The sequence below is a fragment of the Ictidomys tridecemlineatus genome, unplaced genomic scaffold, assembly GCF_052094955.1.
Source record: "Ictidomys tridecemlineatus isolate mIctTri1 unplaced genomic scaffold, mIctTri1.hap1 Scaffold_46, whole genome shotgun sequence".
Lineage (NCBI taxonomy): Eukaryota > Metazoa > Chordata > Mammalia > Rodentia > Sciuridae > Ictidomys > Ictidomys tridecemlineatus.
The window spans coordinates 590,989-606,799 of record NW_027522984.1 but is presented as its reverse complement, the minus strand read 5'-3'; the positions used below and the strand labels follow the sequence as shown (position 1 = coordinate 606,799).

General features: G+C 35.4%; 1 non-coding gene and 1 pseudogene across 2 annotated transcripts in view; one reads left to right on the top strand and one right to left on the bottom strand.

The window, feature by feature from the left end:
- LOC144373690 (transport and Golgi organization protein 1 homolog) overlaps nucleotides 1–15,811 on the top strand; it is an 87,829-nt pseudogene that overhangs the window by 52,029 nt on the left and 19,989 nt on the right. Inside the window, exon 8 of the transcript XR_013433271.1 lies at nucleotides 481–626. The product of XR_013433271.1 is annotated as a transport and Golgi organization protein 1 homolog (transcript). The remainder of the gene's footprint in view (nucleotides 1–480; nucleotides 627–15,811) is intronic.
- On the bottom strand, nucleotides 3,653–3,759 carry LOC144373725 (U6 spliceosomal RNA). Its single transcript, XR_013433282.1, has one exon. It is a non-coding gene; the product is annotated as a U6 spliceosomal RNA (small nuclear RNA).

Here is a 15,811-nt window from a genome sequence, read left to right as displayed (position 1 = left end):
CTTTATTCATTCTTTTGGGCTACAGTATGAAAGGATATTGCTTATTCTTTTTTTCCTTTAGGACAGTTGGGATTGGTTTGCATGTTCAATAAGAAATTTTATAAAAAGCAAAAGAGAAAGATATAAATGAGAAACTAATGCACAAAAGTAGACCTGTTAACAGTACACATTTTATGTTAAAATTATATAAGGGCTTTATTAAACATAATTTCTTAATCATAAAATACCTGTACTAGATCATGTGGGTGTGGAGTGACTAGCATAACCTTTTTTTTTAGTATTTAATCTCTTTTTATGTGATGCTGAGGATCGAACCCAGTGCCTCACCTGCACTAGGCAAGTGTTCTACCAGTGCCTCACCTGCACTAGGCACTGTGACTCATATATTTAGTGAAACACTCGATGAATATTGAAACTGAAGAGAGACAGTTCTTATTCTATAGCATAAAATAAAATAGCCATTTCCCCTTTCAATTTTAGAGCTACTTATAACAGGAGGTACTCCTGTTGATGCTGCTGATACAGAAAACCAACTAGAGATAAAGGTCGAAGAGCCAGCAGATGCCACCCTTTTGGACAACATACTTTTCTTGTTATATTCATTCTTGCTTTATTTGTCTAAGATGGTAAGTTTGACATAGTTTCTTCAGTTAGAATGTTGATTATTTATTAGTTTTTAAGTGGCTTCTGGTCATGAAGTGAAAAACTTAAAATGTCTTTATGAAAATGACTCTTGACCCTTTGAGTAGATAGCTCCTGAAACAAAAGCCATAGGGGTGTGGCTTTATTGGCTACTTGGTTTAGCACATGAGGAAGATTTGCTATCTACCAAGGCTGGACATTTGCACACCTGTAAAAACTTTGTTCTTCCTTTCAGAACCTTTCATTCTGGCAGGGAGATAACAGCATTCACTTGAAACACAGTAAGATAATGGCAGAAAGAGAGGTATTTATTCGATGGTAGAACATTATTGTCCATAAATGCATTTATTATGGTTGGAAGGGTGATCAGTAAGGTCAGAAAGTGGTTGAGATGTGTTTGAAGCACAGGCAAAGGGCAAACAGGAGTCTGACATGTGGTTTGTTGTTGATTAGACAGGCTGGGGTGGTGGGGGAAGCTGGCAGTCAGAAGAAATGTGTTCAGAGAAATGGAAACATGAAGAAAGGATATTTGGGGAGGGCAGGAGAATGTGAATAGTTGGTGTTGTAAAGTGTGAAGTTGGAGGGGGATGGGCCTGTTGGAGAGGCCAGCAAATCTTAAAGGAAGTCATGAGCCAAATTAGCATTAGACCATTAATAGTGGGGATCCTTAGAAAGTTTTAAGAATGAAAGGAATTAGGTTAGATCTGTTTCTTAGAAAGAGTCACTTAAGGCTGATCTTTCTAAAGAAAATCATGATCCAAACAAGACATTTAATCTGTCTAGAAGCTTATCTAAGCATTTTAGGACTTACCTCCCCCCTATTGGTATTTGTTGATATTGGACTTTTAGAGTTTAATTATAGGAATGAGAAAGCTTTTAGAGGTTGGAGGATAAGATGGTCCTAGGGCCATTGTGACAGTAATCCTCCTCAACTGAAGTTGTTTCCTGTAGGTTGTGTTATTTCAAGGCTTGTGTAAGAAAGATGATGTTGTTGTTTTCCTTGTAAAATGTATAGATTTTGAAGCCAGGTAGATCTGGTTTCAAATCCCAAGGTTATCATTTAGACGTTTGGGCAAATAACTAAACTTTTGAAAAAAGTTTTCCTCATCTGAAAAATGTAGATAATGCTTACTCCAATCATAAGAATTAAATGATTTGACAAGGTAAAATGTCTGGTGAGGTGTCAGGCATTTTGAAGGGTTTTACCCCTACACACGCCCTAATTCTCATGTAGACAGTCAGAAGGTGGTATAAAGACAATGAATACCTGGGGAGGAAAGACCACCGGGTGGAAAAGATGTGGTGGGGAGAAACAAATCATTTTTCAGTTGGCTCCATGTTTGTTCATGATGGTGGCAGCCACCTGGGTAAGGGGTATATACGAGCCAGGCAGTTAGAATAATTATATTTCCAGTGATTAAAGCAGTCTTCCACAGTCATAATTTGATTATCAGAATGAATCAGCATCACTTAGAAAGTTAACAGCCTCACGATATGGGAAGGATTTCTTTATTCATATTTTTAGGTATGCACAGAGCCCTCCTCTAGGTCTAGGTCAGGGGACATGAATGTGGTGCAGGTATGGTCAGTGATTGTACGGTGATAGGTAAGACATAGACGTGAGTGGCAAAGAAGAGGCACAATGTTAGGAGACTGATTTGAAAGGAGATTTCAAAAAGGCATTTTGATGGCCCAGTATGTACAGGACATTGTGCGAGGACTAAAAGACTCTAACAGGTGTAAGGCATGATTGTGATTTTTGAAAGCCTTAAGAAAAGGACTTAACAAATATATGCAAAAATTATGAACAAGTCAATGTAAAATCTTAAACAAGTAGTATGATATCTGATAGGACTGGAGAGTAATAGGCTCTGATGTGTTTGGGAGATGTGCACCAATCAGATTCATTGATCAATGGAATCCTAGCAGAATCTTAGTGTTAGAAGAAACCTTGGAAGGCTGTTAGTCTAGTTTCTCACTCATTGCTATTATTTTCTTTACTGTGGCCCTGACGAATAGTTATGAGGCCTGTACACCAGTATTTCCTAGCATGAGTCACTCTCTTACAAGGCTATATGTTCTTCTGTTGTCTAGTTCATCCTTGTATTGACTCCAAATTTTCCTCCACATGATTTTCTCTATAAAATTGAATTCTTTTCTACATAGAAATCCTTCAAATATTTGAAGTTATATCTTAATTTAAAAATTATTTTTAGTATTTTTATCATGGAAACTTTCAAATAAGAGCAGAGAGAATAGTAGGGGACTATAGGTAACCATAACATACTGTATATTTTAGAATACTAGAAGAAAAGATTGTGAAAGTTTTACCATAAAGAAATGATGTTTGAGGAGGTAGATATATTTAACTGATTTAAATGTTACATAGTGTATGCATGCATCAAAATGTCATGTTACCTACTTCAATAATTATAATGTTTGTTTCTATGTAATAGTTAAAAAATAAATTTAATTAGAAAAGCTTTAAAGAAAAGCATAAAGAATAGTATAATGAACCCACAAGCCATCACACAACTTAACAGTAATTCCTTGATAGCCAATATCAGTGAGTTTTTTAAATTTGTTCTAATTGGTTATACATGATAGCAGAATGCATTTCAATTCATTGTATATAAATGGAACAAACTTTTCCTAGTTGTACACAACACGTGTAGTCCTACATGTACCTCGGGTAATGAGGTTCATCTCATTCCACCATCTTTCCTATCCCTCTGCCCCCTCACCTGTCCTACCTCCCCTTTGCCCAAAGTTCCTCCATTCTTTCCATGCCCCTTGCCACCCACCTCACCCCCACTATGGGTCAGCATCCACTTTCAGAGAGAACATACAGCTTTTGGTTTTTGGGATTGGCTTACTTCCCTTAACCTGATATTCCCATTCACCCGCAGATGCCATAATTTTTTTCTCTTTTAATGCTATAAGAAATATTCCATTTCATATATGTACCACAGTTTCTTTATCCATTCATCTGCTGAAGGGTTGGTTCCACAAAACTATGGAATGCTTCACAAATGTGGGTGTCATCCTTGCTCGGGGACTATGCTAATTTTTTCTGTATTGTTCCAATTTTAGTATATGTGCTGCCAAAGCAAGCACACTCTGAGTTTTAACAAATGTAGATACCCATGTAAAAACTACCATAATCAAGATATAGAACAGTTTTTTATTCACTAGAAAAGGGGTTTCCTTGGGATCCTTCCCAGTGAGTGCCTTCACCACCTGTTCCAGGCAACCATTGATAACTTTTTTTTAAAACTATAGATTCATTTTTCCTACAGTACTGTTTCATATATATGCCACTATAAGTGGACTCATATCTAGGAGTGCAATTGCCTCCTACGTTTAATGTATGTTTTTATCTTATGTGATACTGTCAAGCCATGCTAAAAAATGACCACAATCATTTTATACTTCCACCAGCAATTTAGGAGACTTCCACTTGACTTCATCTTCACTAGCACTTGGGCCATTCTAGTGGGTATGTCTTTGTGAGTTTATTTCCTGATAATTAATGATATTGAGTGAACTTTTTTTTTTCTTTTGAGATAGGGTCTCACTAACTTCCTTAGGCCCTTGATAAGTTGCCAGCCTCAAACTTGGGATCTTCCTGCCTCAACCTGGGATTGATTGCTGGGATTACAGATATGTGCCATGATGCCAGGATCAAATACTTCTTCATGAGCTTGTTGACCATACTGTTTTTGTACGTCAACTCTCTCTGGCTAGCTGGAATCCAGACTTCTCCCAGCTCAGTGCCAACTGTGGGATTGGTTAGCTTATAGTTGTTTTTGGCCCTCACAGGTACTGCTTAGAATGTAGCCCCAAACTGAAGACCACCTCCATGCAGATTTCTGGAACTCTTTTTCTTTGTGGCTCCCATGTTTCTGGTAGTTTTCTCTACATATTTTTGGCTGCTTAATCTCCTGGAACTCTGGTCTCTCTCTCCTCAGTGAGTCTCTTGTGCCCCATTTGTGTTCCCCTTTTCAAACTGAGGTCTAGAGGGTGCCTCCAGGTAGAATGCTCACCTATTTGTTCTCCTGCTCTTAGGGGTGACAGTTGCATGTTCCTTGTGGCTTTCTATCTGAAAAATAGCTCTTTAAAAATCTTTTTTGACTGGGCATGATGGCACATGCCTTAATCCTAGTGGCTTGGGAGGCTGAGACAGGAGGATCACAAGTTCAAAGCCAAAAATGAGGTGCTAAGTAACTCAGTGAGACCCTGTCTCTAAATAAAATACAAAATGGGGCTGAGACTGGGGATGTGGCTCAGTGATCAAGTGCTCATGAGTTCAATCCCTGGTACCAATATATATATTCCAACTTTCTGGTTGCTTTCAGTGGGAGAACAAGTCTCATATAAGTTACTCTCTATTGATTTCTTTTTTTTTTTTGTAACTTTTTGCAATAATTGAAAAAAATATGTTTGTGGGACTTCTAGGATATATTGTACTTTGGGTGAATAAATGACATCCCCCTGGTACAACAATTTAACCTGTTTTCTCTATTGCCTTTTTTTTTTTTTTTTTTTGGTGGTGCTGGGGATTGAACCTCGGGCTCCATGCATTGTAGGCAAGTGCTGAGCTAACAACCTCAGCCTCTCTCTGTTGCTTTATATTTCTTGGAAATTGGTAGTCAGGTTTAGGTTTAATTCTGTTTCTTATGAAAACTTAATAGGAAATATTGCATTGACATCTGCATGTCCTCTCCTTTGATGTTGACTACTAGTCAACAGTGACCTTGGTGAGATTTGCTAATATATTACAGGTTGCAAAATAGCAATGGTCTGAATTGCTGGGATTTTTCTTTCTTCATTTAAAGGTTGGGATGCCTATACAAATAAAAATTTATGATTGATTATTCTTTCTTTTTTTTTGGTACTGGGGATTAAACTCAGGGGCACTTGGCTAGTGAGCCATATTCTCAGCCCTATTTTGTATTTTATTTATATACAGGGTCTCACTGAGTTGCTTAGCAATTCGCTTTTGCTGAGGCTGACTTTGAACTTGCTATCTTCTCTCCTCAGCCTCCCAAGCTACTGGGATTACAAGTGTGTGCCACAGCGCCTGGCTATGATTGATTATTCTTTACACAGATATTCGGTTTGTATAGTTAAGGCAGGAGATAAACATTTGATTCCTTTTCTTCATTTAAACACTTTTCAGAATAGTAAGGTATTATTCTAGCATTATCAAATGATACCCAAAGGGGCTTTTGAAATCTTTTTAACTTTTATTTAAGAGTCAATATGATGTCATGCATTTAAAAATATTTGGTGTGTTTAATCCAGTTAGGAATAGTAATTGTTCTTACCTGATGCTCAATTTCTCCCCCTTTTGCCTTGTAGAAGCCTCTTTATCTTGGCTCCTGGGACCCTTTGCCACCACCTAGTGGTCATTTTTACCTGTTTCCCTTGCTTTTGAAGTATGAGATGTTCCAAGTTCATCTTAAACATTCCCTGTCCAGACCTTGAAGGAACTATTTCTCTAAAAGAACTTTGGTTTCTTTCAATAGGAAATGATATTTAGAGGCTAAATTCCAAGTACTAGGATTGCTTATTGCTCAAATTGACTGTCATTTGTAAGCCTTTTTAGTGAACAAAGCTCAGAAATATGTGGGGATTTTTGATCATGTCATTTAGATAATTCCCATGAAAATTCAGTATGCTAGAGAGATTTTACTTCACTTCATCTATCTTAGATTTGTGTTTTCTTTCTCTGATGTTGGAGTTCCAGTTTTCAATGACATCAATATAATTGTTTACAGTCTTGTGCCACTTAATGACATTTTGGTCATTAGTGCATAATAATGGAGCTAAAAAATTCTTGTCACTTAGTATTTTTAATCTTTTTTATGTTTTGATATATTTAGATATATAAACATTTACAATGTTACAATTGTCTACAGAATTCAGCATAATAATATCTTATAGGTTTTTATCCCCAAAGCGATGATATACCATATATGAATACCTACATGTGGAAATGGCTATATTTTCTAGGTTTGTATAAGTATACTCAATGATGTTTACGCAGTGAAATTGCCTAAGATGTGTTTCTCAGAATTTATTCCCATTATTAAGCAACACACGACTATATTTATGTTGTTTAAAATACTTTCAGGAATATATTCCTGAAATTAAATGAAATTCTCTTGTCTTTAAGCTATATCCCACTAAGGTATGTTTGAAATAATTCATTTCTGTGGTTTGTCACCAACATGATATCACAGGTTGTTTCAATTTTGCTTTCAATATTTAGGTGTTAATTTTTAAAGATTTTTTTGTTTATTTTACAATTATTTAAATATTTAGAAGAGCCAAAGTTAATTTGTGAAAATAAGTTGTTTCTGTTTTCTGGTACTGGTGATTGAACCCAGGGCTCCTATCCACTGAGCCACATACCTAGGCTCTTTATTTTTTATTTAGAGATAGTTCTCACTAAGTTGCGTAGGGACTTGCTAAGTTGCTGAGTCTAGCTTTGAACTTGTGATTCTCCTGCCTGATTTTGAAAGAACTCTAGCTTTTGTCCCAGTTCTGTCTACCCTGATGTTACTCTCTTTTATAGTTAACTTTAAAAATTTATTTCCTTATGCATTCTGCTATTAAAAAAAAATAAGCAAATGAGAAAAGGGATATGCAGCTCAGTGGTAGAGCACTTGCCTACCATACATGAGGCCATGTGTTCAATCCCCAGCACCATAAAAAGAAAAAGAAAAGCAAATGATTTTTACATCTAGCTATGATAGCTTTATATATGTACTGGCTTCACCTTCCCAACTGAAACAATTAAAATAAATATGAAAAAAAACCCCACAAACATATAAAATTTTAAGATCCAGTAACATTGAAGATCAAGCAACAAAGAATGATTCTGGAAACATAAAGAACAAATGCTATGAGCTCTTTAGTTGCCCCAGCTTTTACTATGTTAAGAGATTCCCGAGCCATGACAAAGAAGGGGAAGTCAGGCAGAACCAGAGGATACCATGAATTGAGAGATGGTGCTGAGATTCCAGGAAAACCAAAGTGACTAGAATTCACAGGGTGGAGTACCAAAAGAAGGTTGCTACATTGAGAGACAATTCTGGAAATCTGTGAAAGGCTCTCTGAGTGTTCAGCAGGGTATTGATCTATTGATCTGCACATAAGTGTGATGAAACTGCTTAGCAAGTCAGAGAAACCATCTTAAGTGATTAGAAGGAACAGGTCCTAACACAGGGACCAGAATAGCACCTGGAAAAAACTATCTAAGGAAGTTGGGTAGAATAATCAGAAGGGTGTTACCTCGGACTGACTATTACAATTTATGTCATACCTAACAAATATTCAGACCCAAGAGAATCAAATTGTTTCCAGTAATTTAATTGTATACGAAATATTAAGAATAGTAATTCGTAATGTATGGCATCGAATCAAAGCTTACCAGGCATGCAAAGAAGCAAGAAAAATACAATCCACAATGATGAGGAGAAGAATCATCCAATCAAAGCCAACTGAGAACTATCGGAGATGTTAGAATGAGGTAATGGCATTTTTTAAAAAGTCATTACTACTATATTTCGTGTGTTAAAAATGTAAAAAGAGATATAGAAGATATATTTTAAGAAAATCAGACTTCTAGAGTTGAAAATGTATGATAAACACAGTGGATGGGATTAATGCCAGAATAAGCATTGTGATGAAATTGTTAGTGAACTTGAGGACATAGCAGGAGAAGTACCCCAAATGAAACAGGGAAAATTTCTTCTGTTAAAGAAAAGTGAACCAGAGCATCAGTGAGCTGTGGGACAGTTTCAAGTTGAGCGATGAGAGGTATTCAGAAAAATATTTTAAGAAATGATGGCCAAAAATTTGTGAAAACTGTACATCTGCAGATCCAAGATATTAAATGGGACTAGAGTACAAAAAGCATGAATAAAGCTATATCAAGGTATATTATATCATAAATAAATTGCTCAAAACCAGTGATAAAGAGCAATCTTAGCAGTTAGAGAAGACATTTATGTAGAGAAGAACTAAGGATGATATCAGATTTCTTGTCAGAAATTAGGCATAAGAGAATATAGTGGAGTGATACCTTTAATATATTTGAAGAGTAATAATGTTGGCCGATAATATCATGCCCAGTGAAATATCTTTCTAAAATGAAGACTTGTACTGACATACAAGCTGAAAGAATTCACCTACACTTGCACCAAGACAGCAGATGGAAATAATGGAATAAAGGTGTAAAGAACACTGAAAATGGTGACTGTGTGCATAAATATTTAAAATAATTTTTCTTATTTGAACATTTTAAAAAGTCATTGACTGTTTAAAGACAAATATCAGTGTAGTATGGGACTTAGAAAACACGTAAAGTAAAATACATGACAACAGTATAAATCTCAGAAGGGTAGTAACTATTGTAACGTTCTTATTGAATATGTTAAGTAATATAGTATCATCTGAAGGTAGATTGTGACAAATTAAAGATGTATATTCTAAACCCTGAAGCACTAAGATTAGAAAACAGAGTTATAGCTTAATAAGCCAATAGAGGAATCACTAAAAATACCGATAGTGGTATTTCTGCAAAAGAAGACAGAAAGAAAAGAAAAAGAACAAAGAACAGAAGGAACAAATAGAAGATTATATTAAGGTTACACCTATGCACGGCAGTAATCCTATTAAGTGGAAAGTATCTAAATACATCAGTTAAAAACAGAGATTGTCATATTGCCTGAAGAAGCAAGACCCAAATAGATGTCTAAGGGAATAACACTGTAAATAGAAAGACACAAAGAAGTCAAAATTAAAATGATTGAAAAAGGTATCTCATGTTAAACACTAGTCAAAGGAAATCTGGAGTAGCTACATTAAACCAAAAGAGGTTGTGGGGCAAAATATATCATCAGGACTAAAGAAAGTTATTTCCTAATGATAAACGAATCAGTCAAGATTATATAATAAACCTAAATGCTTGTACTTTTAATATTAGACCTTCAAAATACATGAAGTATCAAAATTGATAGAATTATGAGGAAAATGATGAATCCTATAGATTACATTTAGAGATTTCAATATCCTCTCCTCAGCAATTGGCAGAAAACGAAAAATAAAAGTAAGGTTGTAGAAAGTGTGAATGACATAATCAATCCATCCATTTGAAATTAATTGACATTTATAGAAAACCCTCAAGGAGCTTAGTGCACATGGAACATTTACCAAGATAAACTATATTCTGGATCTTAAAAAAATTATCAGTAAATATAAAAGTATTCAAAGTCAGGCAAAGTTTATTCTCTGAACACAATAAAATGAGAAATCAATAATGGAAAAATCTGGAAAATTCTCAAATATTTGAAAACTTAAGTGCCAGGCTGCTATCTGCTATCTATCTATATCTATATCTATATCTATATCTATATCTATATCTATATCTATATCTATATCTATATCTATATCTATATCTGTATCTATCTATCATATATATATATTTGGTATAAATGAACAACACAGTACATTTATTTTTATGTGGTGTTGGGGATCGAACCCAGTGCCTCACACATGTAAGGCAAGCACTTTACCACTGAGCTACAACCTTAGCCCCCACTGCTAAATAATTTTTGAGTCAAATAAATCAGAGAAGAAATTCATATTTTGAGTTGAATAAAACTGAAAACAACATATCCATTTGTGCAATGTCACTAAAGTGTTATTGGAAAATTTATAGCACTACCAGGCCCAAGATAGCTTTATTAAAAAAGAAGTCTCCAGTCATTGACTTAGTTCCTACTATGAGAAACTAGAAAAGGAAAAATAAGTTAATCTCCAAGTAAGCAAGAAAAAAAGATATAATAAAGACCATAAGTCAGTAAAATTTTAAAAAAAGGAAAATAAGAGAAAATCAATGAAACCCAAAGCTAGTTCTTTATGATGAATAAAATTGATCAACATCTAGTGAGGGAAATAAAAGAGGAGACACGGGTTACCAATATTCGCAATCAGAGAAGGGATATCACTACAGATTTCACAGATACTAGACTGATAATGGGGATATTATGAACAGTTTATGTTAATTAACTTGACAATTTAGATGAAATGAAGAAATTCTATTTAAGCCACAAATTGCAAAAGTTCACTCAAGAAAAACAGACAATTTCATAAACCTTGTTGACTATTAAAGAAATTGAAGGTATAGGTAAAAACCTTTCTACAAAGAAAAAAATATAAGACCAAGATAGCTTTATTGGTGATCCAATTAAACCTGTAAGGAAGAAATGATACTAATTCCTAATAGTAGTAGTAATACTAAACCCTTGTAGAATATTAAAGCAAGGAAATATTTCTCCTATGAATCCAGTGTTATCACTACACCAAACCAAGACAAAGATATAATAAGAAAAGAAAACCACATACCTCTCATGGGATCTCCAATGAATCTGTACAGAAATTCTAAACAAAAATTTAAGTCAAATACAACAATATGTAAAAGGAAAATACATCATAGACAAAAACTAGACGGATGATGGGGATTTATGTCAAGAATCCAAAATTTATTTAACATTTGAAAATCAATGAAATTTACCACATTGATGTACCTAAAAGCACAATCTTTGTGTTTAGCTTGAGAGATACAAAACAAGCATTTAAAAAATATAGCAGAGGGGGGAAATGTTGAGTAATATTGGCCAAATTATATTGTTATTTTGTGTGCATGTACAAGTAGGTGACAATAAATCGCATCGACATGTAAAAAAAATCAGCCCTGATTATTATTTAAAAAATTTTTTTAGATGTTGATTGACTTTTATTTTATTCACTTATTTATATGCGGTGCTGAGATTTGAACCCATTGCCTCACACATGCTAGGCAAGTGCTCTACCACTGAGTATCAACCCCAGCCCCTTAGCATTGATTATTGATGTAGAAAAACAAACAACAAACTAGGAATAGAAGGGAGCTTAAAACATCCTCTGAAAAATGCAGCTAACCTCATACTTAATGGTTGATAATTGAATACTTTTCCCCAAGATCAGAAACCAAACAGAGATGTCTACTCTCATTACATCTATTCAGCATTGTACTGGGGTGCAGTAAGGAAATAACTAGTATACTAAGGCAAGAAAAAGAAATAAAATGCACTCAGATTGGAAAGGAAGAAATAAAATTCTCTTTCTTTTCAGATAGCATGAACATATATAGATACAATCTGGTATGATCTAGAAAAAAGCTATTGTAAGGTTGACAGATAAAATTTACATCTAAAAGCAATTATATTTTCTATATATTAACAATGAATAATTAGAAATTGGAATTTTAAAGATTTCCATGTACAATAGAATAAAAATGTGAAGTATTTAAACATAAACGTGGCAAAAACTAAAATGTATATATTAAAAACTATAAAATATTGCTGATAGAATTTAAAGAGAACCTAAATGGAGAGATATACCTAATTTATGAGTCAGAAGACTAAGGTGTCCATTCATCCCAGTTTAATCACCAGAGTCAACATTATTCCAATCAAAATCCCTGCAGAGTTTTGTAGAAAATGACAAGCTGATTGCAACAGACCTAGAATACGTGGCTTCAAGACTTAATCTAGGGCTGGGGATGTAGCTCAGTGGTCGAGGACTTGCCTAGCATATGCAAGATCCTGTGTTCAATCCCTAGTACCATACGAAGAGGAAAAAAAATATTCTAAAGCTACAGTAATCAGGATTGCAGACAAAACATATTGAAACAGAGCCAAGAATTCAGAGATAGATACACAATATATATGGCAACAGTCATTGACAAAGATGGAAAGACAAGTAGAGAATGGAAAGTTTTTTCAGCAAATTGTACTGAAATTACTGCATATTTATATGCAAAATATTGATCCATGCCTTGCATTAGACACCTGAATTAACTCACAGACTTAAATATTAAACTCAAAACTACAAAACCTCTAGGAAAAAAAATAAGAGAAAAATTTTTGTTGAACTTAGGTTTGGCAAAGATTTCTTAAATTTGACAACAAAAGCATTAAAAAGGATTTGACAGTGTGGGATTCATCAAACTAAAACCTCTGTAATTCAAAATACACTTTGAAGTCAATGAAATAGACAAAACACAAGCTGGGAGGAAATTACTGTAAAGCATTTATCAAGACTTGCATCAAGGATATATGAAGAACTCTTAGAACGCATTCGAAAAAATATAGTCCTGTAAAATAACACTTCATCAAAGAAGATAAACAGATAGTAAATACATTAAAAATGCTTGACATAATTATCAGGGAAATGCAATTTTGAAGCATAAGAGTTACCACTACACACTTATTAAATATCTAATATTAAAGACAATTGTGCTGAGTGGTTGGAGAAGAGATGGAGGAACTGGATGGGTACACAGTTGGTGGGGATATAAAGTGGTAGAATCACCTTCTTAAAAAGGTAAACATACACCAGTCATATCCAACCATTCTTTTCCAAAGAAAAGATAAGTTATATAGCAATAGGAGGAATTTTATATCAGTGTTCTTGGCTATTTTATTTGTAAAAGCCCCAAACTGGAAAAAAATCCAAATGTCTATCAATAGATGATAGACAAATTGTGGTATGTACATGTAATGAAATGCTACTCAGCAATAAAAATAGATAGATAAACTGATGTAGATGAATCTCAAATTATGCTGAATAAGAGAAGCCATAGAAAATACAATATATTATCCCATACACATAAAACTTGAGGAATACAAAGCAATCTATTAAGATAAGACATTTTGCTGGAGGAATGGGAAAGTGGGGGGCAAGAAAGAAGGGCGACAAAGGGCAAAATTACCTAGAGAATGAGAATATTTTTGGAAGTAAAGGATGTGTATATTATCTTGATTATAATGGTGATTTCATAATTTCATGTTAAAATTCATCAAATTGCACACTTTAAATACATGTAATTTATTGCATGTCAGTTTTACCTCAAAGCTATAAGAATATCATCTTTTTTCACTTTCTAAGATACAAATAGTATTCTATAAATATTTTTCTCTACTTCATTTTAAAAAAATGTATTCCAAAAACCAGCTCTTAGCAGTATTTAAAATTATTTTCTTTCTTCTTTGGTTTATTCAACAACTTTCATTGATGACGGTTGTTTCAGCCTTTTGTGACCATCTTGTATTGTTATAATTAATGCTTGAATAACATAGTTTTGTAAATACAAGTTTTAAACATTTGTTGTTGTATTCCCAGTATCTTTAGAAGTTAGGGCTGGTGGACTATATAGCTCAGCAGTAGAGCACTTGCCCAAGATACCCTTCCCCAGCACTGAAAAAGTTAAAAAAAAAAGTGGGATTGTTGAGTTAATAGGTAAATATATAAGCAGTTTTGGGAGATGTTGCCAAATCTCATTCATAAGGGTTGTATCATTTTGTATACTTATTAGCAGTGTCTGAGAATTTGTATTCCCCCACATTCTCTCACCTACTGAGTATGTTGTCAAACGTTTGGATCTTGCCAATGCAAGTGAGAAATGGTGTCTTGGTGTGGTTTAATTTGTATTTTGTTCATTATGAGATAAGCAGAGCATGTTTCCATATGTTATAGCTATTTGCATTTCTTTTCCTGAGATCTGTTTATTTCTTCAGCCCATTTTTGTATAGGTTTGCTGGCCATTTTATTTATAATGTTCTTTATATTTCAGGAACATGATTCTTTGGACAATAATATGTTGCAAATATTTTTTCTCACTTTGTCATTGTCAAACTGCGTGTGTGTGTGTGTGTGTGTGTGTGTGTGTGTGTGTGTAGCAGATTTAGATACAGCCAGGAAAGATTTTTTCAATGAGGCAGGTTTTGCCCACTCATAATACATAGAAAATTTCACTTAATATTTTCTAGTACTTGTTTATTTTCTATTTTTACATTCATGTTTCTTATCCATTTGTAGTTTATCTTTTGAATAAGTAGAGAAAAATCCAATTTTATAATTTTCCATGTGGTAACGCTACTTATTAGAAAGTCTATTTTCCCCAAACTAACTTTTATTGTACCCCAAATGTCCAGTTGGTTCTGTTTCTGGATTCTCTATTCTGTCCCACAATCTCTATGTATTCCTGGGCTTGGACGAGGGTACATGAATTAATTATATAGTCTGCCCTCCCTGTACCCTTCATTGCTCTTCTTTTTCAGTGCTTTCCTGCTTATTCTTGTTCTTTTGAATTGACTATATTCAACTTGACGACAGATTTTTAAAGATCCACAGATGTTCATTTCCTCCCCAAGTTAAATGTCCCCAGTTTCTTCAATTTTTAGCACGTGCTTTTCTGGCTATTCATGATTCTGTTCTTTTCCACAAGTCATGCAACCCTAAAATGTGGCATCCAGAAATGAAGCCACCGGCGTGGGGTGATAATGACATGATTCCTTAGGGTAAGGCTTTTTAAAAAGAGTGTCATCCACAATTGGAGAAAGTAACAAGACTAGAGTGAGCAGGGAAGGAAAGCCCAGTCCGAGCAGTAGTCTTTTAGAAGGGAGCAGGAGAAGCTTCTCCTCTTCTGTCTGCACTTTTGGGGCAGGTAGGTACCTGGTGTCTCAACACGTTGACAAAAGGGTTTTGCTCTGGGAGGGGCTGGGAGGCCTGACTTTCTCCTTTTTCCTAGTCTCTGCCTATAATCCCCTTCTGCTAGTTCCCTGGCTTCCTCCAGGGCCTTCTAAATCTCTGGTCCTCTCCCAGTTCCGGGGACAGGTGAGCCTCTTTCCTTCTGGAGTCCTTTCATTTGGACTCTTCCGCTTGGCTCTACTGGCGCTGTCCCCCGCCGGGCTCCGCAGTTGGTTCTTCCCGCTCCCAGCCACGCCCCTCGGCATCCTCTGTCTGCTAACTGCAGTCCACCCAGGGGCTTCCTCTGATGACGGGTTTCACGTGCCTTGGGCGGAAAGCACCTGTGGTGGAGGAAGGCAAAGTTCACTCCCAGTACCCGCCCCCTGCGCTGGGTCCTACTGAAGTAGGAAACGGTGAAAGAGAGGGTCCTGTGCTGTTCTGCAGGGAAGCATCGCTTCCACTCAGCTGTCCCTACACCATGGACTCAGTACCTGCCACTGTGCCTTCTGTCACTGTTTCCCTGGGGGACCCAGAGCTCCTGGGACCCCTGTCGGGTGGCTGAGTTCTGGCGGAGTGGGTGCAC